Source organism: Pempheris klunzingeri, chromosome 16 (assembly GCF_042242105.1).
Source record: "Pempheris klunzingeri isolate RE-2024b chromosome 16, fPemKlu1.hap1, whole genome shotgun sequence".
In the NCBI taxonomy this organism is placed as follows: domain Eukaryota; kingdom Metazoa; phylum Chordata; class Actinopteri; order Acropomatiformes; family Pempheridae; genus Pempheris; species Pempheris klunzingeri.
The window spans coordinates 22,863,672-22,890,043 of NC_092027.1; positions in this window are offsets into that span (position 1 = coordinate 22,863,672).

Genomic DNA, 26,372 nt, shown 5'->3' on the forward strand with positions numbered 1-26,372 from the left:
ACATTTATCCTTGATCCACGAGTGACATGTCCCAATTCTTAGAGTACAACACAACCTCCCCCACACAGTTTTCTGTTATTGTAATCTGTTGTTATGGTGAGGTTGCTTGTGCTGCCTTGGTTCCAATCATTTTCATTTCCTCTGAGGATCTTGTGGGAGGACATCTGGATCCCTTTCTTAGACTGAGTGGTGCATTTAATTTCTGCACAGCCAACCATGATAAGATATTGATCGATCATCTTTTTTTGTGCTTCTTTTTAAGTCAATTAAACTTTTCCATCATCAAACACAATGTGACAAACCACTGGACAATCATTGATACAAACAGGAAATAGATTTGACCAAGGTTGAAAGCATAATGACGTCTATAAGTTTTCAGGTGGTTGTCAAATTCAAACAATCTGCAACCAAGTACTAAATGTTTTATTTAGGTTCATGAGAAACTGATTAATAACATTAGGTCCTTTGAAAATGGCAGTCTGTCAAATGTCTATAATTACTACATGGTTCACTTGATACATCTGAAAATACCCACAAATTTAAACTAAGAGTTTGTACTTGATGTTTATAGTCACCCTTTAATTTTAATTCTGCAGTACAGCCAAAATAACAGAAACCACGTCACTGTGAAAAATAAGTATGGATCTAAATGTGGGGTGTGCAGTATCACTTTTGTAATTTCAACCTCATGATGATTTGGTCTTTGCCGTATTTATGTTTCCATCTCTGTGTTTCATATTTGTTACCCACTCCCAGCTCTTCAGCAGCGACAGACTCGGTCTCTTTGAATGTTTTTGCTTTCATTGTATGGAGACGCATTTGACTCTGTGATTCTTGTGTGTGTGTCTGAAGGTTTTGTGCGGGGATCATCCTGTGAAGTTTGAGTGCTCACAGCCTGGTGTCCAGATCTCCCTTTCTTCCTACTGTCGGTGCTGAATAGGACCGCTCCAGCTTACTCAAGCTTGAGCATGCACTGACGCACCCTTTAATGTGCTTTTCACAAACCAATCTGTTCTGCTTCACATTGCAAACAAGTACATGCAGGTACCACCATGTTGCATCAAACTCTTGATATTGTGTGTATAATACTAGCTCATGAATACCTACTTGCCACATTTCACAAACTATTGCATTCTGCTGAGCTTTTTTGGAAGGTCCACACACCATTGATAATCAAGCTAAATATTTATAATAAAATACCAGGTTTCTACAGAAAGTTCTGGACCTGTGGTGGGTGACCTGTATCAACAACTTTTACTGTCTCATACAGGTTGGATGTGAGTAATTATGACTATAGAAGCTCAAGAATATTTTTTGGAACTGTTCACTACGTTATGGACACAGTCCCCCTTCCCTCCAAAATAAAAGTGTCACTTTGCCACTCCCCCTGACGTGCTGTATTGAATGTAAGTATAGTTAGCATAGGAACTGTAAAGTGCACTGCTGGACGAAAAAACACAGCTGTGTTAACAACAGGCTAAATGTAACGAAAATAATAGCCCTCAGTAGCTGACATTGTACCATTAGCATAGTACCGTTGCCATCTCTAGCTTTACAATATTGCTGTCCAGTGATAAAGTAAGTAATGTAATGTGAAAATATAAACTATTTGTAATAAAGTAGCAGACTTATAAATGATAGAACATAACACTAATCAATGCACATTATGTGCTAATACTTACCGAATATTGCTGTAAGTTTGGTCACTGCTACGGTCTGTCCCAGTAAAAACCATTCAAACAGGTTGAGAGCTACATTAACATGTGACGGCATGACTGTGAGATCAAAGAGTGTCACAGCTCTATCTTTCAGTGGCGCTGGCTGTAGTTTAGAACTTTCTCTTGGTTGTCGCTTGGTTGTTGAGCTGTAAAGGTGTTGGTCAGCATATTTTTGAGTTTTAGTGTGAGCCAGGTACAGTAGAGGTACTGAACTGTTCACACTGTAGTCTCAGGCTACACTGAATCACCATTGTCACTGACTGAATCAGTGACTGTTGTCAGCTCAGCTGTGAGGCATTTTCTGGTTAATAAAAAAAAATCTGGTAGAACTATCACAAACACTTGAACTGTGAGCTCTTAACCTCATGAACAGTGCTTGCATAGGCCGAACTGAACACCACAGCTTGAATCCACTCAAAGAAAGGAGCAGCGAGCTGCAATTATATTTTATATTTCCCAACAAATAAGTGTATTCCCTGCAAATGAGTGTATTTCCACAAACATTAAACTATTGCTGTAAACCTTCGTATACCTGCTGCTGCCCAGATGAAGAAGTTGAGAAAATTTCAACGTCCCCTGAGATACAAGAGTGTCACAAGTGTCATATGTGCACATGAGTTGTGGTATCTGACCTTAACCCTGTGACTTCCTTTTATAACCATACCCTAAATTGAAATGACACAGCTCTAAGTGAGGACCAACAAAAGGTTTTCCTTATCCTGCTGTTACTGTAGAGACATTTCCTCCTCACAAAGATAAAAGTACAAGATCACACACACACACTGACATACGCACACAGGTATGAGTCATAGAGCAGGTGGGTAATGTAGACCTGACAGATAAGTAGAGAGAAAAAGAAGGGCACAGAGATTTGGATACTGATGGATACAAAGAGGAGCAGAAGAAGACAGCAGAGGGGGAGAATTATTAAATATGTGGCGGTGTGTTTCCTCTGTCCTCTGTAGAACTGGTCAGCATTTTAGCAGATGAAGCAGCCAGCTGTCACTTCAGCAACAACCAGTATAACCCACCAGCTATGCACATTCATTCATGTAAAAGCACACACACACACACAATCGAGTACACCTCACTCCATCACTGCCATACTGTGTCTTTCTCCCCCTGAGGGCCACCTGGCAGCACATCTCTCACCCGCCGCTTTACAGGGCTCCAATCATGACTGATGGCCTGTCACACACATGAAGACACACACTGCAAACGAGCAGATGTGCGGCTGCGCTGTAAGCACACAAACGCAAACACAGGCCCTCCCTACCTTATTGAGGTCAGCGGTCTCGGCAGACTGTGTGTTTGTTGAGCTAGAAATGGTCTGCCCGTTGTGGAGGCGGTCTCATGCTGCTATTTCCCACAAACGCTCCGCTGTTTTTTTGAGTCCTTACATTTTGTGTTGCATCCTTCTTTTAACTTGTTGTCTGGATGGAGACAGATCAAAGTCATATTACACAAAGAACAAAGTCGCAGTAATGAATTGTCAATCACCATAATGATGCACTCTTCAGGCAGGCTTTTATGTTTGCTGTCTTCGTCTTGAAAAGCCAAGAAGTGCACATGATGTAATGCATTTTAGTTTGCAGGTTAACCAGCTACCTTTTTTCCCCACTGGTTTATCAGGTCAGTATCTACAACTCAGTATCTGCAAACTGTTAATCTTCCTTCAAAACGCATCTGCAAAAGATTAGCTGCCAACGTCATTCATTTGTTTGCCTCTTGTACCCGTGCATCACGACAACTAACGCATTATTAAATGTAACAAGCAAGCAAAGAGCTGGTTACAGTTAGGAAGTCTGACGTTATTGGCATATGGTTATGTCATTTAAGGCATAATATGTAAATCACTTCATGGAGGCCATTAGCCTGGGAACCACATGAATCTGGCAGATGTGTCTGGACCCCCTCCAGTTCAGACCGGACTGCTGACCAATCACAACCTTTGGGTGGGTTTGATACGTAGATATGCCATTTTCGTAAACAACCAAAATGGCTGCCGCTGATGTGGAGCAAACTAGACAGTATTTTTCATATAAGAATAAACAACTGACCTTATAGCTTTTGTTGATGAGATGTGTTTCCTACAGGGTGTGGCACAAGTTTGATTTACTCTCAGTGCTACGTCATGTATTTAGTTGCTCCAACTGGTCGTAGGTCCATCCAAACGCATCCATGTGGAGACCATAGGCCCTGGTCATCAAAAAGCCCTGCTCCTGGGGAAATCCTCTCCAATTTTGTTGTTAAGTTTGATGTTGTGAAGTTTTCCCGAAAGCTGCTACAACGTTTGTACAGCTTCATTGAACAGTAACCAAGCACTGGTTGAATGGGGTTTGTTGACCAGCCAGCCTTCGTAGCCTGCTGCTCAACTAGTAAAGACAACAAAAAAACAAAACTAAAAAAACTGATCTATGCATTTTTATTTTGTAATTTGCTGTCCAAGTTTAGTTCCTGTGGCCTTCCACCAACAACATAGAGTCAAATAGGACACAGCGGTGAATTGCAGTGGCGCCCACGCCTCTTGTGGCGTCAGATTCGAACAGCTCCTGTGACAGGAAGGCAATGAGTGTTCATTCCACCTGGGTGGCTAAACACACACACACACCTTGATAATCACTAGCACTCAGGGCCCATGTGCACATCGATCAGCGGGGTGTTCAATTTGTGGTAATGCACAGGCTTGTAGAATCCATTCCATGTAGAGGTCTTGGATGGAGAGAAGAGGGGATTAGATGTCCTATTAGTTGGAGGAGGTCATGAGGCATTTATTAACTTTGACTCATATTAGAGAGCTAAAGTGGAAGAGCAGATTGCAGCAGTGATAAAATCTGCACAATTTCCCTTTCTTTACAAGATTAACTATGCCGATAAGTGTTCATTGCTGACATTTTCTGTGCAGTAAAGGAATTCTAAATGGTTAACACTATACTAAATATTACATTCACATTTGCCCATTCATACACTGATGGGAGGTTGCCAATGTGCCATCAGGACAAAACTGACCATTCCCTCACACACCAAAGCACAGCTTCAGGAGCAATTAGGCCATCTTGCACAACGACACTTCCAGGGATCTTCTGAATAGTGGATGACACACTCAGCCACTGCAAGAAACCCTTTGCACTAAGGTGTAAATTCAAGTAGCATATACAAAAGCTGTAATGTACTGACAATTAGGGGAATATGTATGTTTTATATGCAGGTATGCATGCATTACATGCAGGAATGCAGGTTTCTTCAGACATTGTGTCACATTACAAAAAGCAGCTTGAGAAGCACAGTGCATTGTTGTAGTGGTTATGAGTTGGAGCAGTTCTCGATTGCAAAAAGAAGTAGACAGCCTGCATTAATAACAGTCACTGGCAGATTTTCTCAGCTCTAGCTAGGTAGTAATCTAGCTCATTAATGTTGACTCTGTCAGTTGGTTGTATAAGCTCTGCAAATTAAATTAAGTGTTAATGCTAGCTCTGTGAGCTTGTGGAAAACGTTAGCTTTATGAGTTGTTTAAAAACCTTATCTCTGGCTGACTCATTGTAAAATAACAAGCCTGCAAAGGGGCTTAAAAAATGATCAGGTTCAGTAGTTAGCTGGTGACAGTGGTTAGCTAATGATGCTTTTACCCCTGGGAGATTATTACTGTGCAATAACCTTGCTAAAGCTTAAATTACAGGAAATAAACACAGTGTTTATTCCATTACTTACATTTTGCAAAATAAATAAAGACTCAAACCTCCAAAACTTTTGAATACTGAATATCTCTCTTGCTACAGCCCTGTGCATGCCACTTCAACATGTGGTCAACGGTTTCTGGGGACGAAATCATTTCACTCAGCACAGCAACAGATTTATATACAGTAATAACATTTGTAGATTTACATGTTGATGTCTTCTTGTAAGCAGGATTTCTATTTTTGTGAGAGTGAAAAATGGATGTCCAATCTGTACAGTATTCCTGGAACAATTACTCATAAATTGGTCAAATTATGGTCGCATAAACAGTGTGTTACGTTTGTGCATGATGGTGTCAGTGTAAGACTGAGGGAGCAAAAGTGATTTTCTGGCCTGTGGTGGTGATTGTTAAAGGTTAAACAGAGGTCACTTGCTGAGAGTGAGTGGGCTCTAGCACTTGGACACAGTCTCATTATGATTGACTTAAGTAACTGAGGTTTGGGAGACACAGATAAGTTGTGCACCAAATACAGTATCCCCACAGAAGATGCTGATTGGCCCCCAGGATAACATACCAGACATGTTGCTCAAAATATACCTGGCAACAGGCGGAATCATTCAGCCCCTTCTGATCCAGCTGCTTTCTAGCAACAGATTACACAAACCCCAGAGGAAACCTCACTCATCCCACTGCCTGTGGGAACGTTTCACTCGATGGCCCTTCAAACAGATTAAAGTACTGCTCTCAATGCATACCAGGAGGAGCTGTTTTGTCAGCCATTGAAAAGAAATGTCTGGGTCAATTGTATCTGTACACAGTGAGCAGAATGAATTCTAAGCACTTATCAATGCTTCGAATCTGTGTTTGTTACACACTGTCCAAAACACTCGTGTTGGCAGCAGGCTATGTTTTTTAGACAGTTTAGCCTTAAAGATCACTCCAATTCTTCCCTTACTACCATGTCCATGCCGAAATCTGCATTTTTCTACTCAGTTCAAGGTCTTTAATTGTCACATGCTCAACAATTACCTTGAAGGAGTCAAATAAGCAATTAGCAATGTATTTAACATGTAAACAGGTACTTACAGTAAGTAAAAGGAGTGTAAAGGTAAAGTGTATCAGTGCGAGTGCCAGTAAAGTGTCATGGTTGAGAGCTAAAGGTGTTCAACAGTCTTATTGCACGTGTGATGAGGCTGTCCCTGAGCCTGCTGGTGCGGGGTACCTTCTGCTGAGGTACCGTCTGCCAGACAGCAGCAGGCAAAACAGTTTGTGGCTAGGTGATTGGGGTCTTTGATGATCCCGTTGGCCTTCCTCCTGCACCACTCGGCTCTCCACGGATGGCAGCCCTGTCCTGTTGATGTGCTGAGGAGTTCTTTCCTTGTGGTTGAGGGTGGTGCAATTGTCATACCATGCATACGGCCCCCAAATTCAGCTTCAGTATGCAGACCTGAGGTGCTGGTGTTGTCTGTATTTGTATAGCCTTTCTAGTCATTTCGACTACATTCACACATCATTCAGGAATGATGTTGGTACCTATCTGCATTGCCTGGGGTCTGCCCCTCAGGAAATTGGGATCCAGTCAGACAGGTGGGGGTTGAGCTCCAGGTCTTTGAACTTGATGATGTGCTCGGAGCTTTCAAAAATGGTACTGAATGCTTCATTCTGGTCAATGAACAACATACTCCAATATGTTGATCCTCCAGTCCAGATGGGAAAGGGTGGTGTGGAGGGTTAGCGCTATGGTGTTGTTTGGTCTGTTGATTTATTTGGCCACAAAGTCAGGGAGGGAGGAGGAGATAAAACTTTTGACCAAGCACTCAAAGCATTTCATGTCGGTAGAGGTGAATGCTGCTGGGCTTCATCCTTTTGAAGGATCTGCAAATGTCTGCCCTAGATATTACCCGTGGGCAAGCATGAACAGAAGGTGTTCAGTTCATGTGGGAGAGATGCAGAATTACCTCACTCAGCAATGTTTTTTTCCAGGTTTTTCTTTTTTTTTTGTAGTCTGTAATAGTTCTTAGTCCAGGGCTCTGGTGATGGTTGTTAGACTCCACTTTGTCTCTTAGCACTGCTAATACAGAGCACATATAGTGCCTGGACTTCATGGATTCCTCCAATAGCCTCAGAGTTATAGGCATCAGTGCGTGCTGTAAATCTAACCCAGGGCTTCTGATTTGCATACAGTAATGACCAAGTTTTGGATCCAGGGTTCGAGCCAAGTATCTGTGAACAAATCATAACGTTACAGTTCTTAGTGTCACGTTGAAAAGACATCCTGCTCCCGACTTCATCCAGCTCATTATCCAGTGACTAGACATTTGCCAGAAGAATACTAGTTAGACTCAGCTGATTTGCACGTTCCCTCAGCCTCACCAGGACCATGTCCTGGTATGGCAACAGATAATTCAAGCCATGGGTATTCCTTATTATTTGTTGATCGTGGTGAGAAAGTGTTGTCTACCAACGATCTGTTGTGCAGAAGTTGTTTCCTATCATGTTGTATGACAGGGCACACTAGTTGGACAAAAAGTCCAAAGTACATACTAAATAAAAAAACATAAGACAAGAAAAAAGCAAAGCCACAGCAGCCACCTGAAGGTACCAATTTATGGCAACCTGGCTGAGAAATCCTTTAGTCTAGAATAATGGAACAGAATATAAAAACTAGTACAAACATGTTATTTCCCTTTAGATTTAGTTTTACAGTACAAACCAAGACCTCAGTGAGATTGCTTTGCCTTGCATCATGTATTTGTACTGTTGCACACATTTAATGTTAACGTCCTCTGCACTGTGCTGCATCTTCTTAAATATAATGTTTTCATAATTCTAATTTGTTTGGACATGGCAGCCCTCAGCAAGCAAAGTCTATAATCAAAATGTGCCCTCTTTAACTCATCTTTAAATTTGAAAATTGATTCCATGTTCATAATCCTAAAATTTGATTCACTGATTCATCTGTGGTAATAAACATACTGGATTTGGCTTTTAAATTATTGTTTAGTGTTCATGGAGAACCTAAGAAACAAATCCAATTCACTTGCACCATGAATAAAGTCAAAGATCAAATCAAACTCCACTCTTACTGTAGCATCTGAGTAACGGCCAGGACTGTGTTTAACTAATCAGCACTGAGTTCACGTATGCAGTAACTGTGCAAATGTGAAGCACAGCATTGTCTGTGCAAATGTTATGAAGCTGTCTTGCCCCTGCTGCTAAATCAATGATGACCACATGCCTTTAACACCGCCCTCCCGGCAGTCCGGCCCTTCCCCAACGCAACAGCGCTTCTATATTTAGATCCAGGACCCAGAATACAATAGCCAAGTAATCACCCCCATCCTGTGTGAGTGATGAACTGCTCCCAGCCTCCCTCCAAGGCTCTGCGGGGACTGAGAAGCCTCTGTGGTCTGTATCTGCTGGCATGTTACAGTAAGACAGACCATCACCACTGTCACACATACACACAGGTCCAGAGAGCTGTGAATGTAACATTGTAGGTACACACACACTCTGAAATATTCATACGCACACGTTTCTGTCTTTAGTATTCGCTGTGATTTTGTTCATATGCTTCTGTGAGAGTTCATCTGTATAATAAGTGGAAAACCAAGCTTGATTTAACACAATTTCATCTTATGTTTTAAAAATATGTATTCAAAAACATTTACTGTAATGAACAGATAATGATAATGATATCTCAACATGCTGCACTGGAAGAAGAGCAGCACTAAAACAGTAAGGGAATGTAGAAAACACCATACAGCCCTCTCCCCCTGTAAGATGACTCAAGATCTCAATCTACCCAAACTTGGTTTCCATGGTAACAGTCCCCTCCTCTTTCTCTCCATCTCCAATCTATTTTAATTAAAGTGTGAGCGATGCCAAAGGCCAGTGAGCGAGTCTAGTCGTTTCCTCCCTGGCTCCGTCCTCTCATGTTTGCTTTGACTCACACAGACATCTTCCTTCCATCACTCCTGTATGTGTGTGTCCAGCATTTCCCTTTGTTTAATTTCTCTCTGACCTTCTCTGAATCATTTATTTTTCATTCACAGGTTGCCCTGTATGGATCATATACTGGCTCATATGTTGGCAGCATGTGGCAAATAAGTTCGTCATTCACTGCAAAAAAAATGAATGTCAGGAGGCTTCACCATAGAATGATGTCAAGAGAGCTGGACAACAACAACAACAGGTGCAATCGGCCAACTTTTTCTTTTACAGGAAAAAAAAATCACACAATTTACAAGTTGATGTCAAATTGCTTATTTTGACTAAACAACAATCTAGAGTATCTGTTTCTGTTTACACTGCATATAACTATATCTCTTTAGCCGCCCAATGCTCCGCTGTGTTAACCAGGTTGTGTCAAACTTAAGCCATTTGGTGCTGGACAAATTATATATAATTATTATATTATAACGGGCTTAATGAAAGCCAGGTTTGCAGGCAGGGAAACCAAACCAGTCTGTTAAAAGATGCTAAAAAGCAAATAATTCTCTGTGGCCTTGTAACTAAGAGCAACCCTCTTCACAGCACGTATCGTCATTTGACCTATTGTAAAAAAATATATTGATTAATGCAGCTTATCAGAGTAGTTTTTGGTTAGTTTTCTGTCTCTTCGACTAATCCATTGCTCATTTAATTGAGTTAGCGCTAACTTAGTTCTTAGTAGGTTTGTTTTTACCCCTAAACTATGGTTATCTTTAAAACACTGCTAATACAGAGCACATATAGTGCCTGGACTTCATGGATTCCTCCAATAGCCTCAGAGTTATAGGCATCAGTGCGTGCTGTAAATCTAACCCAGGGCTTCTGATTTGCATACAGTAATGACCAAGTTTTGGATCCAGGGGTCGAGTTATCTTTAAAACACTGAAATGTAAATGTTTTCGGCATTCACTACCAAATTGCCCCGGTTTTCCCCACAACTAAAATAATAATCGTTGTCAAGGCAGTTGCTAGCCCATGGGTCATTTGCAAGCTGCAGACAGTGCGCTAATGGCTAGCTGTTTTTTCTAAAAAAGCTACATGAAGCTCGCTCCTTTCCTCGTGAAGTACCCAGCCACAAAAAAAAAAAAAAAACTGCGTTGATGGCATTCATGGTGTTGAAAGGTGTGCTTGGTAGTTGTGCTAGGTGCTGACAATGATGGTGATGAAAACACCTATGATGTGTGTGTAACCCTTTACAGGGCACTCATTGAAATACTTAGAAATTAAAAATTTCAACCCTAGACCATTACTGGTGGTCAGTACAAGACTTTTTTTCTTTTGTGAGTTTTTCAAAATAAATGTTAATGTTGTGGTGAAAATCAAGGTCAATGAAGTTACCGTATATGGTTTCTTGCCGGTCTGTCATGTAGCCTGATTGTCGCTGATTGGCTTGGAGAAATCTCATAGTTCTACTGCCTCATGGTGAGGGAAGGGGCGGCATTTTGAACTCCAACTTAAGTTACCAAATATGGTCCCTTGCCCGATAAAGGGATAAACTCATACATGTGTGCATGCATCAATGTGTGGTACATTTAAGGGTCCTGGTCGGGGGCTGTGGTCACCCTACCCTAAACCACTGACACTCCTAGTACTAGTCCTAGCACTCCTAGTACTTTTCTCCAGCCTCACTTTACTCAGCAGCATCACTTTATTCCTTCCCCTCAATCTTATTTGAATCACCAAAACAAAGCACAATTTAATAAAGAAAAGAGTTAAATGACACAGCAAGTATGAACATAAGCTGATTACGATGATCGTATGGTTGAAACAAACTGTGTTTTGCTTTCTAACAACGTGCCATCCCCTCCCCCACGTCCCTGGAGGTAAGATGAGAGGAATTAGATATCAGAGTGCTCATGTGTCACATCACATTCTTCACGCAAGCGAATTCCAGCTAATTAATGTGCAGAGAGAACAAATCGGAAACATTTGACCTCTTCTAGCTTAAAAATAAGTCCCACAATCCTTTGGGTTGTCAGAACTGCGCAATGGGATGTCCCGATTTCCAGTGCATAAATGTGCGCGCACGTGTGATAATTACTGCAGTGCACAGGCTAATTGGGCCACTGCATATTAATTCATTAAAATGTCTCCCAGCTGGTATCCACTTCAAATCTGGGCCTCATCTGTTGGAAGGGTAGGTGTCCTCGCAGGTTCCTGAGAGAAATACAAAGGAATTATTCTCAGGTAATATCCAGAGATATTCTATCAGAGCCAAGCATAGATATTCAAAGCTTCCTTCTACTCTAAAACTCCCCCTTTTTTTCCCAGTGTGCTTGAAATAGAAATTCTCTGAGCGTGTACGTCCCATTTTTAAAAAGAACCTCTTTACGATCTTCACTTAATTCCACCCTGCAATTAAAACTTATTTGATAATCAAGGTTCAAATGATCCAAGGTCCTCAGACTTTGTCATGGTGAGTAAATGCGAGGACATTCGTGTATAGATGCATGTAAGAAAAACACAACTAAAGCCTACAAGGGCCCATAGGGGCTGTTGTCGGGGCCTGGATTGAGCATGGTTGCCATAGCAAACTGCTTAGTATTGACTTCTGGCAAAGACTAAGATCCTCTGGTTTTTGTCCGATCTCTATCCTCTGTTTGTGTGTGTGTGTGCGTGTGTGTGTATTTTTACACTGTTCATCCGAGAAAGCCTTTTATTACATGTTAAATGAACCAAATGAGCAGATAGCAATCAGCTAAAGGGCAAAATGAGCTTCTGCACAGCACCACTGAATACAATAGAGGCAGGCTGTGACCTTAAGCCATGGGTGTGTATGTGTGTCCGTGTGTGTTCAGCCTACCTGAGGCCATATCATGCATATGCACCAAGGGACAGATAGAGAATATAGAGGGCCATCAACAAATCGTCCATAGACTGTTAAACAGAAACATTATGAGTCACAGTATGTCTTGTCCATTTTTTTATCATTCATTTAAAGAATACTTAATTGAAGCTCTTGGGGAAAAAAAGGCTATTTACTAGAATGGAGAGAGTGAGTGGAACAAAAAAAATCTAATTATGGCTAATCAATGGCCTCATTTGAAAAGGATTTGAAAACATAGAGGAACCGTAGATAAATGGGAAGCAACCAAAGAGGAAGCATAATGGAGAGACATATGATGGAGTCGTGACAGAGGAAACAGGGAAAATGTCTGACCGAGTGGCTTATGACAGTGGATGATGATGAAGGGAAGAGACAAACCAAGTTGGCGAGAGAGAGGAGGAGGGAGAGCAAGGAGCAGTGGGTGCCTCAGCAGGGGGTGGAGAGAGCTGATGAGCTAAAAAATAAAAACACTCTGCTCGCCCTATTATTACAGTAAGAGATGAACAAACAAAATCTGCTTTTATGCATTATTCAGGAGCATTTACAGTTTGCTGAAGTGAGTGTGTTTGGGGTTTAAGAACTTAACATCCATTTTTATTTTCCCTTTACAGCTGCTGTAATCAATGTTTTTATATCACTAATAAATCAAATTCACCTAATGTGGAAGTTTTTCATTATGACAAACAACATAACATAACATAATCATTACAAATGTACATCTTCCAGCTCACTGTTTTGGTTTTACCCGCAACTTAACTGTTTTGATTGACCTTCACCTCTTTCAACCTTGACTCCAGCCGCAGCAGACAGTTTTTGGGGGTTTTTTTGCAAAGAAGTTCTCATCTGCTAGAAGTGTAAATAAGCAACTATAAACCTCATGTAACACATTAGCATATCAACTTTAAAAGGTGATAATATGTTAAAATATGCTGTGTTTTCAACTGCCCCAGGGCCAAAAGTTATCACAGGTTTAAGTAATTTAAAGGCCCCTGTTTTCTGTGGCTGCACCATTCCATCAAAGAAAATATCCGAGATGTCTTATTATTTATTATCATTATTGTATTTACTGAAATTCAGCCACACACATTGATAAGTAAATAGATTCAAAATCACATTATGTCTCAAAAGAATGCAAACAATTGCACTAGCAATGTAAAATGAAAACAACAATTTAGTTTGAATGTGGAAATAAGGCACCAACACCAGAATACGGAAGCAATTATACAATTGATTAGTTAGGAATCGTTAAAGGTGACATGCAAGTGTTGAATTCAGAAGAATAGTACATGCCTGAGGGTGGCATTTGGCAAATTTGGGGAAAGTTTTTTACCCCAATATGGATCAGTTTTCTAAGTTTTCTGTAACTTAGTAACAATCTATTTCTAGAGCATAGTTAATATCTCCATGCAGGATGGGAGTGTCATCAGGGTTTTAACAAAAGTGGAAATTCATTTGCAGGAAGGTGCCGAATGGGAGCATGTACAATAAAAAAAGCAGTGGCCTTAAAATATTGCCTTGGGGTACCCCACAGAAGAAAACATGGCATGCTGTTTGTCCTTTCAAGCAAATGTGAACAAAGCAATTAGCTATGGTGGTAACTCTGGAAAATTTGTCCCCATTTCGAATAAATCTCTGCAGATGTACGTAAAAATGGGAGTTACTGTATGTCTTAGGTTGCAGATGAGCCAGATAAGCCCACCACCCAAATCTCAACAATGGGTCGTGTGGCTGTGCACATCATATAAACTAATTTGTTGATCTTCCTGTCAAGGGATGGGTTTGATAGAGAAAAAAAAAATCCATGTTCATCCAACATACACATATAAAAGAAACAAGCAAAAGTTCATGGGTGTTGTTTGGAGAATTTTAGTTACAAAATCTAGGTTCAAAGAAGAAAAAAGAGAAAACTATGAAGGTAACAGAGATATACATTTTAAACAGGCATCATGGGACAAGTAAGGACCAAAGACATAAAAGAAATGATCAGATCTGCTGCAAGTCAAGCAGGAGTTCACTCTTTCCTCAGATCTCTCCTTCACTCAGTGTGAAGTCTGCAGAGGAATCAATAATTAGACAAGTCTCTCCAGCATCCAGCTCAGCCCTCTCATTCTCACTAACATATTCTGGGCAGTGTTCCTAATAGCACTCCTCATCACCCTGCTTAAAACTCACTGGGAAGACACTGAAACTTTGAACAGAGGTATCCAGAATTAAAGGGAACACCACAGTAATTAATTGATGTTGCAGTGAGCGCAGCCCAGAATATTTTCCTCTTTAATGGTGCCACTCTGGAACGCACTCAGGCAAAGTGTGCATTACTGCCTATCTATAATTGATGTGTCACGTTCACCACACAGAGCCCTGGCTGGGAGGACTGTGTAAAAGGATATGCCACATACTCCAAATCAGAAAGCTATGAAGGCACACATACACTCATACATACACACACACACACACACACATAAACACATACAGAATCTACAGGCACTTGTTTCTGTTTCCTGCATGCATAATATTAATCCTAACTCTAAACCAAACCTCATTGCAATTTTTAGCAATTTTAAATGCGATAAGAATTTTACAACCCCATTTGCACCGAATGACCAGAAGCTACTCGTGCTGATACAGTAACATACACATAAACTGACACTAATAATTCAATTTTTACTGAGAATTCTTTCTTTCAAAACTCACTTTCTGGTGTGCACTCCGTTGGGGCGAAGAGCATTATAAAATATTTCAGAAAGAACTGAGAAAAGAGCAGGAAGGATGAACTGTGAAAGGTCCCAGGGTGGATTTGAACTCAAGATATTGAGTTCAAAATTGTGTTTGTACAGTATGTCTGTGCTGATTGTTTTTGAGCAGTTTGTGCAGAGCACTCTGGCACAGTTTTTCATTTCGATGGGTCTGATGTGCAGCTCATGAACACGTCTATGAAGATTCATTCGAGTGATATAAAAGCACAGGCCAAAGCAACTGGATTTTCTATTTAAATCCTGAAAGGCAAATCAAGTTACCTTCGGCACTTCCATATATCCAGTTCATGAATTTCAAATAAAATCTTAATCCTGTACTCTAGAGCTTGAATTGTATACTTTTGCACGCATTATTTTTACATAATCCGCTGCCCACTTTGCATAAAATGAAGAGAAAAGAGTCTCTTACGACGGCTCATCAAATGTCTGTCTAAGCACTAACAAGTGCACTGTCAATTAAAGAGAAAGTAAATCCTCCAAAAGTTCCAATTTCCACCAAATATATATAAAATATATGGAATAATTTCACAGGATAAAAGAAATACAATAACATTGTAAAGTACCATGCTACAAGCACATAAGTGAAATTATTAATGTGGATTTTGTTTGGCTGATTGAGCTCCTGTGATGTATTTCCAGACACTTTGATTAAAAAAATTTGCATCATTTGTTATGTAATAATGGACAAATTGTGACCGATGCTCAAGCTTCCAGTTGACGCAACTGGCCTAAGACTAAATTAGCTCCTCGTCATCTTTGTGCGCACATTTCATTACTTTAAAGATAAAAAGGCACAAGACGACACACGCACATTCACCCAAACTTTCTCTGAACATTTAATCCAGCAGAATCCCAGAGAGTGCGAGTAAAGTCATCATACCCTCTGGGCTGGTTGCTAGTTGTTAGCACATGCGTATTTTGGCAGGGGATTATGGGTGAGGCCAAATGTTGCCTGGGCAACAGACGACTGCATCCACCCAACAACACAAATGCTTTCTAAATGAGGAAAACTCATCAAGGGATGCGTGCTTGTCTTATCCACACACACTCACGAATACAAACTGAGGCAACAACATGAAGTAATCCCTCATCCTAACAGACTCATAAACACACACGCACACACACACACACGCACACACACACACTCAAATTATTATATTTTTCGTGAGGAACTTAATTTGTGTGGTGGACAAATACAGCACCCACAATGGTAGCACAGTCAGGTCAGGGCCACGTCTCATTTATCACTGCGTGCAGCCATAATGCATAAAACACAAACCTAACTCACATTAAGATACACAGCTAGGGATAGAAACATAAAGAGCAAGGGGACAGTAAGAGTTCAATAGGTAAATATAAAACTAGATGTGGCCCTTCTGTTCCAGGGGGGCGGGGAGATATATCGGGCTCCAGAGGGCATGAGGCTACAGTAGGTGTTGAGGGTGCGTGCGGTGTGGTGTCAGACATGCTGACATCACTAAGGAGCCTGGAGTGTGATCAACCGTCCACAGCAGCGCTAATGAGAGCTGACCCGTCCCTGACTCTGTGGGCACAGCAGAGTAGGGGGCTCTCATACAACTTCACCTATTCGCACGCTGCACGTAGAGGGAAAAATGGTCTGAAGGGGTCACAACTCCAGCAACACTTGTTGTATAAAGTGCAAATTTATTGTTAGACAAATATTTATATGAATGACAACCAGTTATATAGATCCACACACATATCAGCCAATGGGGCACCTACACAGATGGGTTGAGTATATAGTCGTGTGGCTTCAGGACATTCACACTCCCAGGCGGGCAGAGAGGCATAGGGAGAGCCCAATAAAGACACGGGTGACACCATATTTGGTCCATGAAGAGGAGAAGTACAACTCAAGCAGTGCCCAATGGGCCTCACAATAGACTGTTCTCTGCCTCATCAGAAATAAATCATTTTCTGGTTTGGAAATTGCTGAATTCTAACCTGTTTCACCTCCTCTTTTGGAGAAATAAGAACTAAAAAAAATAAATCAATCTAAGACAAATCATCCTGTCCAGTTTGGGGATAACAGCTTAAATGCTCAGAGGCTGATAAGAAATGAGACAACTCTAAGAACAGACAAAAAAAACAAAACACAAAGAGCTGAGACTTGAATTGGATCGCTGGTAATAATCTGGCTGATTCTTTGAGACAAAGATCAATGCAGTGACAATTAAAAAGGTAAATGCTCAAAATCTCATACTGATGTTTAACTGAGCTCAGTTATGTCTATAGGAGAAATAAACCAGACAAAGAGGAGACCTTATTTTGAGTTTTCCTCTGTTCTGGGTGGTCTGGATTATCACACATGCACTTAAAACAAGACGACAGTGAATTATTCTAGTGAGCATTATAGGACCCATTTATCAAACCTGGAAAGTTATTGCTCTTTTGCTGGTGTCCTCATTGGTTTGGTCTTTTATCATCCTTACTCTGAGCCAACATCTCTTGATGTGTTTGTTGCTGGTTTGGCTTCTGTTTTATTGAGTTGGAAATTACAGAGGAAAGCAGGGAGAGCAGTAATAGAGAGATACTGTGTCATGACACAGGCTTGTGTGTGTGTACTTTGAGATCCTGATGTCCTCTCAGGGGTAGAGAGAGAAGAAAACTGTATTGGTTTAAGGCTGGGATTAGAATTACTATCAGGTTTATTTTAAGAGTTTAGGAAAAGGTTTAGCGTTCAGGCTATATAGTGGGGAAGGTGAGGATTAGAGGTTGGTCAATATGAGGTTATCACTTAGAATGTGTGTATGCGTGTGTGTGGACGGTGTAGAATTGAACTCATCCATCCTCAAAATCACTTTGCTTCAGGCAAGCAGGTCAGAAAGGTGAGAACTAATCTGTTCTGCCTGTAGTCTGCTGTTTGTACCGTCCACCATAAAGTCCAAGGACTTATTATTCACTCAAAGTCCACAATGCAAACCTTCATTCATTTTAATGGAAAATGAGGCAAAATGCTTTTTTCCCCTGGTGCACGTTGGTTACACAAGGTTTTCATCACGCTTTTCCTTATTTCCATTACCGTTAGGGTAAGGTCTATTACTCTAGTGCCGCCTCTGGGGTGGGTAAAATTGAGCTTCTCCAAGTCATACACCTACCAACTGGAGTCAAATAAATTTTTAGCAGAAGTGTAGTTCTACCGCCGCGAGCATCGAGATAAGCCATCCTCTATAAAACACAGAGAAGAAATAGTAAGTGATAGTCTGTGTTGGATCTGGAGGATCATGGTTGACTTTGTTCCGAATAACCGTGCACATCATCATAACGCCAACAATCAGTTTAAAAAGACTGCAATATGTTGACCTGCACACATGGTTGCAGGTCACACAACAGTTATTCAGTATTTGCTCTTTGTAATTTTGCCTCTTAAGTAGTTTATATCAAGTGTATTTCCATCCACCTGTTTCTATGCACATTTTGTATTTGGAAAAACAGAAAATTCAGGGGAAAAGAAATCGAATTATAGCTGAAAACGTTTTTATGCTCGACTGAGACGGAAGAGTTGGTGTATCAATTGAAGCAAAATGCAACAAACTCCAGTAGAAACAGACTTAGTGAATAAATCATAAATGTCCTCCAAAAACACTGAAAGCAGCAGCAGACGAAAAACTTCAGATCCGTGTGAAGTGCTGATTAGACATTAACCGTCCTCACAAGTGTCATATTTCCATCGTGTTTTCCACACGGTTTTCCAACGTTTGAGGTTTGAGTGACAATCTTCTAATAACGTCAGCTCATTGCTGCCTGTTCCTCTGGTTTGCTGTAATGGCTCCAACGTGAGAATTAGCACTGCCAACTGCTTATCTCAGTGCACCAAAGCCTCAGACCTCAATAACACTAGTGGAGGGAATTGTTACTTAATTGCCGTTTTCTTTTAGCCGATTTCCTGGAAACAAAACTTGCGCTGTTTGATGTTGGATATCCTACATTTTGAAATGTCAGTATTTAATACATTTTTAATTTTAGGCTTAACATAAATCATTTTCAGCCAACCACTGCTCCAAAACTAATGAAAAAATGTGTCGGCCTACTTTGAATTTGCCTTTCAAAAGCTGTTACAAATCACATTACAGAAATAATCTGTTGTGATGACATATCTGGTTACTTTTTGCCAGGTTTAAACACAAAAGTGATTTGGTAAGGATTAGGATTAGGAGGAGGTCACACTTTTGGACTCCTTTGTGGTCACGGTGAGAAGAAATCCGTGTTGACCTTCAGTAGGTAATGGGAAGTGAACGGCAGTCACTCTCACCATCGTTGCTACAGAAAGCTCAGTGCTGCTGAGTCGAGATTGACACGACTGCTGACGCTGTCCTTTTATCGGCTGGTCACTTAATCAGCATGAGCTTAATAATGTGGAGCTAATTTTTGAGGTTTGAATCATGTGAAGCACAGCGGAGGACAAATTGACCATTATCGTCTCTGTGTGAAGGGGTTTCTATCAAATATACAACAGACCGCATGCCGTGATTTCTATGCATGATAATGTCTTAGGAAGATCTAACTCAGTACTTTAATAATAACTGTACAGTTAACTGCTCTCGTAATAATTACTCACAATGTGTGTATGAGTGTGTGTATATTGGAAGTATGAGGCTAATGCTCTGTGGCAAACGTCAAAATTTTCAATATCCATTTGTCTTCTGTCACTTCCTGTGGGTTTTCATGGCCCGCTGATGTCCCGGGGCGGGTTACAAAATGGCCACGGTGCTGTAGCATGCTAATGAAGTGAGAATCCAATATTTCAGGATCCATAGCGAGGGCCTCAGGAGGTTCCAGCTCGTTAACTTGGACTGTGAACATCAAACCAGAAGTGTGTGTGGAATGATGAAGAATATGAAGACTACCGTGGGTAAGCTAATGGAATAGATTTTTTATATATCATTCAGTTTATGCAATAATTATTATGTATCACAAGTTATTTTTTAACTTGTGGTTATCTGCTCTATAGGCTATGATAATATCAAAGTAATCAATGACGCCTTGGAACGCTAAAAATAGTTCCAACGGGGGAAGAAACACAAGTGGTCTGACAATCAGACAGGTTTCAAACAAACCTTCAGGTCTGACAAATTCATTTGGAGGACAAAATGCTGAATGGTAAAACAAGCCCAGTGGTCTAAACATGCATCACAGTTTACAGACTGACTTCCTGGTTCAACTTTAAACTACTGCCAGAACTATTTCTAGTAATGCCACTGTGCACCGAGAGGTCCGCAATCGCCTTGGAGTGTGTTATGGAAAACAGAACTCAAGTTGTAATTAACCATTTTTCCCTAATTTAACAAGATTTGATTATAACACATAAGTTGATACGGCGAACAGTTTACTTACAGCTTATTTACATATCAAGCAATGATGGAGCAACATTGTTCCTTTGGAGTCGTGTTTCCGGCCACTTGGTGAGTATAAGTCCAATTATTCCCTCTCTTTTAGTGCGAGTATTCGGACTCCTCCATCTCCTGGCAGGAACAACTGGATCTTTCGCTGCTTAATGCTCCACTATGGTCAGCAGCTAGTCTCTAACTGCATCTGTCTGGGGTTCGGTACATTCAGTGGGTTTTTTTTTTTAAATCTGTGCCTGCTGCTATGAGAGAGATGAGAGTGAAATGAAACACAAAAAAAGCTGAGCTAAACTAAATGAGCTGAACTCAGGTGATAATTCTCTGTAGGTTCATCACAACGAGTAAATCTTCTCACATTGCCACATGGCTGTCAATTTGTTTTGATATGTTATTATAAAAATCTCGATTACAGCTGCTTTAATTGCCATTCCACTGCAAATTGTTTTAGTGTCCCTAAGGGAGCAACTTGTGTCCAACTATCCACCTAAATTAGTAGTATATATAGCTGCATTGAAGTCTAAATAGGGCTAATATTTATATTATATAAGTTCATATTTACTCAATAACCACATTGCATCATTGCTAATTAATTATAATGATCAAAATGTTTATTCTCATTTTGGAGCACTCTGCCCAGAAACTTTGTGTTTGCTCCAACATATAGGAGAGGCTGTAGCCTAGTAACAGCTGAAACCATTAGTCTGAGTATTAATTTAGAACAGTGATCAGGCGGCTGCGTCAGAGCAGATAATGCCCATCATCTGGCCTCTCTTCTGTGGTCATAGTGGGGGCCAAAACCATGACATTTTAAATTCATGACAGTGAGGCCCCAGCATCACCAGTAATCATTTTCAGCTATCCGTGTCATGTGCTCAGTTTGGAGCGCTGTGTGATAGTATTTAGGCTTGGACAGTTTAATAAGCGGTTCCAGCAACAGATTTACAGCATGACTCACTGGCAGCCTCATTAGCTCAGTGATACACTATGCATGATGAACTTACAGGCTCAGTCATGTAGTACTGTAAGTGCTCAAATTTGACACAAAACAGTGTCTGAGGATGTGCTCCAAACATGTTTAGTCATCATTAATGGCGATTTAGATATTGATCCTTTTTCTGAAGGTTGTTAAACTGGGCCTGCAGCAGCTGAATAAAAGACTTTCAATATAATGATTTTGAAGTCGGGCAGCATGGTGGTGCGGTGGTTAGCACTGATGCCTCACAGCAAGAAGGTTCCGGGCCAGCTTCCTCCCACAGTCCAAAGACATGCAGGTTAGGTTAATTGGTGACTCTAAATTGTGTGGTGAGTGCGAGCATGAGTGGTTGTCTTTCTCTGTGTGTTGGCCCTGTGATTGGCTGGCGGCCAGTCCAGGGCTCCAGCCTCCTGTGACCTTTAAGGATAAGTGGTGTAGACGATGGATGGATGGATTTTAAGTCACCAGTATTCCCTTTTGTCCAAATGCATTTTTCTGAAGGTCATGAAAAATTAACATGCTATTTCCCTTGTCATTTTACACAATGTTGCACATGTGGGGTATTTGTCATGTAAGATATACCAACCATGTCAGTGTGTTACATTAGCAGCTCACTATCCACAACAAAAAGCCAACAACAAACTGTTCCAAGCAAGTAAAGTTGAGCTAAACTGAGTCGTACCATGCAGTGGAAAAAAGGCATCTGCATTTTAACAATCCCTGTATCACCTTTGGTGTCGGATAGTAACGCACACAACGCCCTTTACGAGAAGAACGAGACGCCCTGTCTGTGTCTGTACGAGGCATTAAAGACCAATATAGTGAATAACAGCCATAAGTTCACATATGGAGGAGACACTGGACTTTGACCCAGGAGGTTTGTGTCCCATGTGAAACATGAATAATGGCCTTATTTTAACCCAAAAATCTTTTCCAAAACCCAACCCAGTAGTTTCTGTGCCTAAACCTAACCAAACTGACAATTTAAGAATATTAACCATGTGTTGTTACCATGATGACGAATATCTGGTAATATTAGATATTATCTAATATTAGAATATCAGTGGCATCAACATTTAATGAACTGAGGGTCGTTTTGAATTAAGGGACAGCTGGTTCATAATTGACACAGAAGTGTGAAAATTAGGTGCCAAAGGGGGGCGACAAAATGTCAGTATATGACGCCCTGGGAATGACCAGGGGTCGAAAAAATGTAGTATATATACTGTGTAGTATAGTTGGAAGAGAAATAGGGACGAGGTTTTTGGCAATGTTGTTTTGTTCAAGCCATGATTTAAAGACGTTAAAAAATAAAGTCATGACTTGTACTGTAGGTTTTATGCTCTCCTTTTTCATCACCAGCTCCAGATGAGTCATTCCTTCTGCACTTGCCTCATCAATATTACAAAACCCCTCCATCCTCGTGCCAGCGGGGTGGGCCGCATTACTAATTTAGCTTTTATTTTTCTGTTTTCTCTTCCTGCTCACCTCTGCCTGCTGAGATGAGCTGAGGAGGTTGGATGAAGCATAGTGATGAGCTGATGGTCCCAGTTAGCTGCAGGAGATCTAATACCTTGCTGCCGAGACACTGATTTAGTGCACCGGTCATATGCTGTCATATACTGTCTGTTGCAACAAAGCTAATTCATATGTCTGACAGCTCTGTGGTTTGTGGATTGTTTGATGCAGGGAGTAGCTGAAGAAGATCACAGAAAATGCGTGCTTTGATGAAACCGTTTTGGTGTGTTCGCTGGCCTTGGATTGTATTGTAAATTAGCATCACCATTATTATGGAATTCATCATTCTAACAACCACAAAGGTCACTCTCTGCTTCACCTCATTGGTCTTCTCTGCTTTTGACGGTTGTGGTGTTATTGCACATTGATCTTGCATTATGTGTCCTTGAATTGCCCAGAGGTTGAGCACCGGCCTGATGTTTTTTCAAGGCTGTTCTTAGATAAGATGAAAACTACTCACGGGTTTGGTGCAATTGTAGGACATAAATACTGATTACGTTGGGTAGTTTGTATTTCTTATTTGTCGTTAGGGGTATTTTTTTTGACGTCATGAGGTTGTGTGCTTGTAGCAATGCCCATGTATGAGTGTGTGTGTGTGTGTGTGTGTGTGTTACGTAACCACTCTGTAGCCTTGGCGTATTCTCCACTAGATGCTATTAACTAGCCCTGGGCAGTTAGCCAAGTCTAATCCTCTCATACAGTTGGTGGTGCTGTCATAGCTCACTAGTGAGCAACAGCTGTATCAAGTGCTACTCATCACATCACAGTTCTCCCTTCTAAATTATATATGGATGGTAAAGTATACAGTATGAATAGTCCATAGTTATCTCCCACCTCGGTCTTACTATTGCTCTTTGGATGCCATGAGAGCTTATAGCAAAGTGGAGTTGAGGTTTCTGTTCACTATTCCAGACTCATACAGTTTTGCTCCTTTTTTCCTTTACTGTTTGCATCATAACCTATTATATTGAGGGTCTATACAGTTGTGCTCCGGGGGCAGTGCTTCAGTTATCGCAGCCGAGTATGTGAGGAAAACTGTAAATTATAAAGGGCGATTAGAGAGGGCTGCCCTCTTGTTTGACACTGCGGTTTTTCATGGCTCTTCATACTCCTCCTAAGAGGATGCCAGTAATGGAAAACGCATTTAGGTCCTTTACTTGATCCATGAATGAAAAATTACAAGTAAAATTCATCCATTCAAAATGTTACTTGTGTAAAAGTATCAAATCAAGAACTCTCCAGTAACAGTGAAATATTTAGGATGTTCTGAATGATTGGCTCAATGAATGAGGCTCAGTGAAACCCATTCATTAATCAGCTATTGGTGGAATCGAATTGTGATGAAATATTTAGTTTTGTATTTCTAATTTTAATCCTATTAACCTATATATTCAAGTTAATAACCACAACTTTAGAGAAAGTGAGCTAACAGTAGCATAGAAGAATGTGCCGATGCACTAGTACTACAAAGATCAGAAAAAATGTCATGTAGAATGCTAAAGGGAACTGCAAGTAACTTAAAATTGTACGTAGATACAGTACTTGAATAAGTAACAATTAATAATAATTACTCTCTACCACTGGAGGTTGCAAATATACAAGATTCAGAAAATTAAAGGATACACGAGGGTTTAACAAGCTGAATATTTAGTTGTATCACTGAGCATTCACCATATATACTGTATGAAGACACTGGGAGCCAATGAGGCTGAACCACATGACGAAGTAGCTCTGTTAATGTATTTCTTCTGTTTTATTTAGTTTTAATTGCAGAAACTGCAATGTGAAAAACCAAGCCAAGTGGTTTCATCTACAGCACGAGGCCAGTGCTTTCAAAGCCCACATGCCAAAGACATTCACAGTGAAAAGCTTCGTTATAACAGGAAACTTTCATGATGATGGGGGCGAGCGGCGATGCGCTTGCAAATGAGCACTTTTGCAGTCCTATTTACAGCTTTATGCACAGTCACTCGCCTTCATCTGGGAGATGACTCTCTTCAGCTCGACTCCAAAGACTCGGCTTCATTAGCGGAAAGCAAAACGTATGTTTTTCACCTTGGTCTAGAAGACCTTGGACCATCTGCCAATTTCATGATTAGGTTATGATGCTCAGACTGCTGTGGGGATGGGGAGCACTGTCATACTGAGTGGTTTCTTTCGATGAGAATGTAACAGCTTGAGGAGAAAAAAATAGGCTTGAAGAATGCAAAATGCGCCCAGTTTTATTTAGCACATGCAGCCCGTTGACCTGTAAAATGTGACTTAGAGATCCGCAGTCATTTTTCCAACTGAGAGAATTTAACTCCTCTAATTTCCTGGGAAAACGGTTTATTAGGATCATCCATCTCTGATGTTTGTAAGTACTGTACAAATTGCACATGTGTGCAGCTGAGGATCTTATTAAGGAGAGTCATTCATCATCATCATCATCAGTTCAGTCGCAGCTCCCTGCCCTTTCTCACACACTCATTAAGTCCTCCTGTGTTGATCTTACAGGTGAGAACATCCTCTGCTCACAGCCAAAGAAGATTAAGTGTTAGCTGCATTAAAACTAGCCGTCTTGGTCTGACTGGACACAAGTGTTTAAGTCTGGGAAACTAAGCCCAGAAGAGTTATGCGTCGCTGAAACAGGAACTGCTGAAGCCATTTTAGATTCTGACTCATTCCACCAGTCATTACATATTCTCCACTCTTCGTAATTGGTTGTTACATTTCAACTGGGATGTGTTTTTTTTTTTTTTACAGTGGTATTGTGTTTCACACAGTCACGACTCGCTACAGGAAGGGCTTGCATATTTAAAACAAGTATTGTGAAATAGCTTCCAGCGATGATTTTCATTGGGATTAGAAAGAAAAAGAGTTTCTCTTCCTCTCTCACAAATAACTCTGGTATAATCCCTCTATGCGAACCCAGGTAATATCAACTGCTACAGGATTAACTGTCACACAGGGGACAGGTGCTGAGGGAAGCCTGGTTTCCTCCTGGCAGATCATCTGGTCAGTGAAAATACCAAACTGACATTACTTAGACAGTACGAGACGTAATTCAACTTTACATAACCTCAGTTTTCTTCATATTTCCATTACTGTAACTGCCTATGGAATGCTTCATTTACTTACACCCTTCTCTATGAATGGAGATATAGTATGGTAGCATACAGTTTTGGATATATTTACAGTTTATTGTGCAATATTCACTACGTCCAAGACCACAGAGCACATATTTAAAATGCTAGGTTACATTCTTTTGTAGGGTTGCATGTATGTAGCCATATGTCACATATAGGTCACATATGTGGCCATTTTTTGAGAGGGTCTGCATTAAACTTTTACGTGGTTGTATTCATATGAGGGCGTGATGATGTGTGGATTGCATTTGTACGTTGCAGGCAAATGCACAGTCCAATTAGCTTTAAATGTGCTCCAAAAATGAAGCGGTCTAAAGCTGGCCATTTAAAAAAAGCAAAATGAGGAGAGAGAGGAGGAGGCCGGTGGGGGGAGAGAGAGAGAGAGAGAAAAACAAGAGGTTCTGACTCAGACGCCAC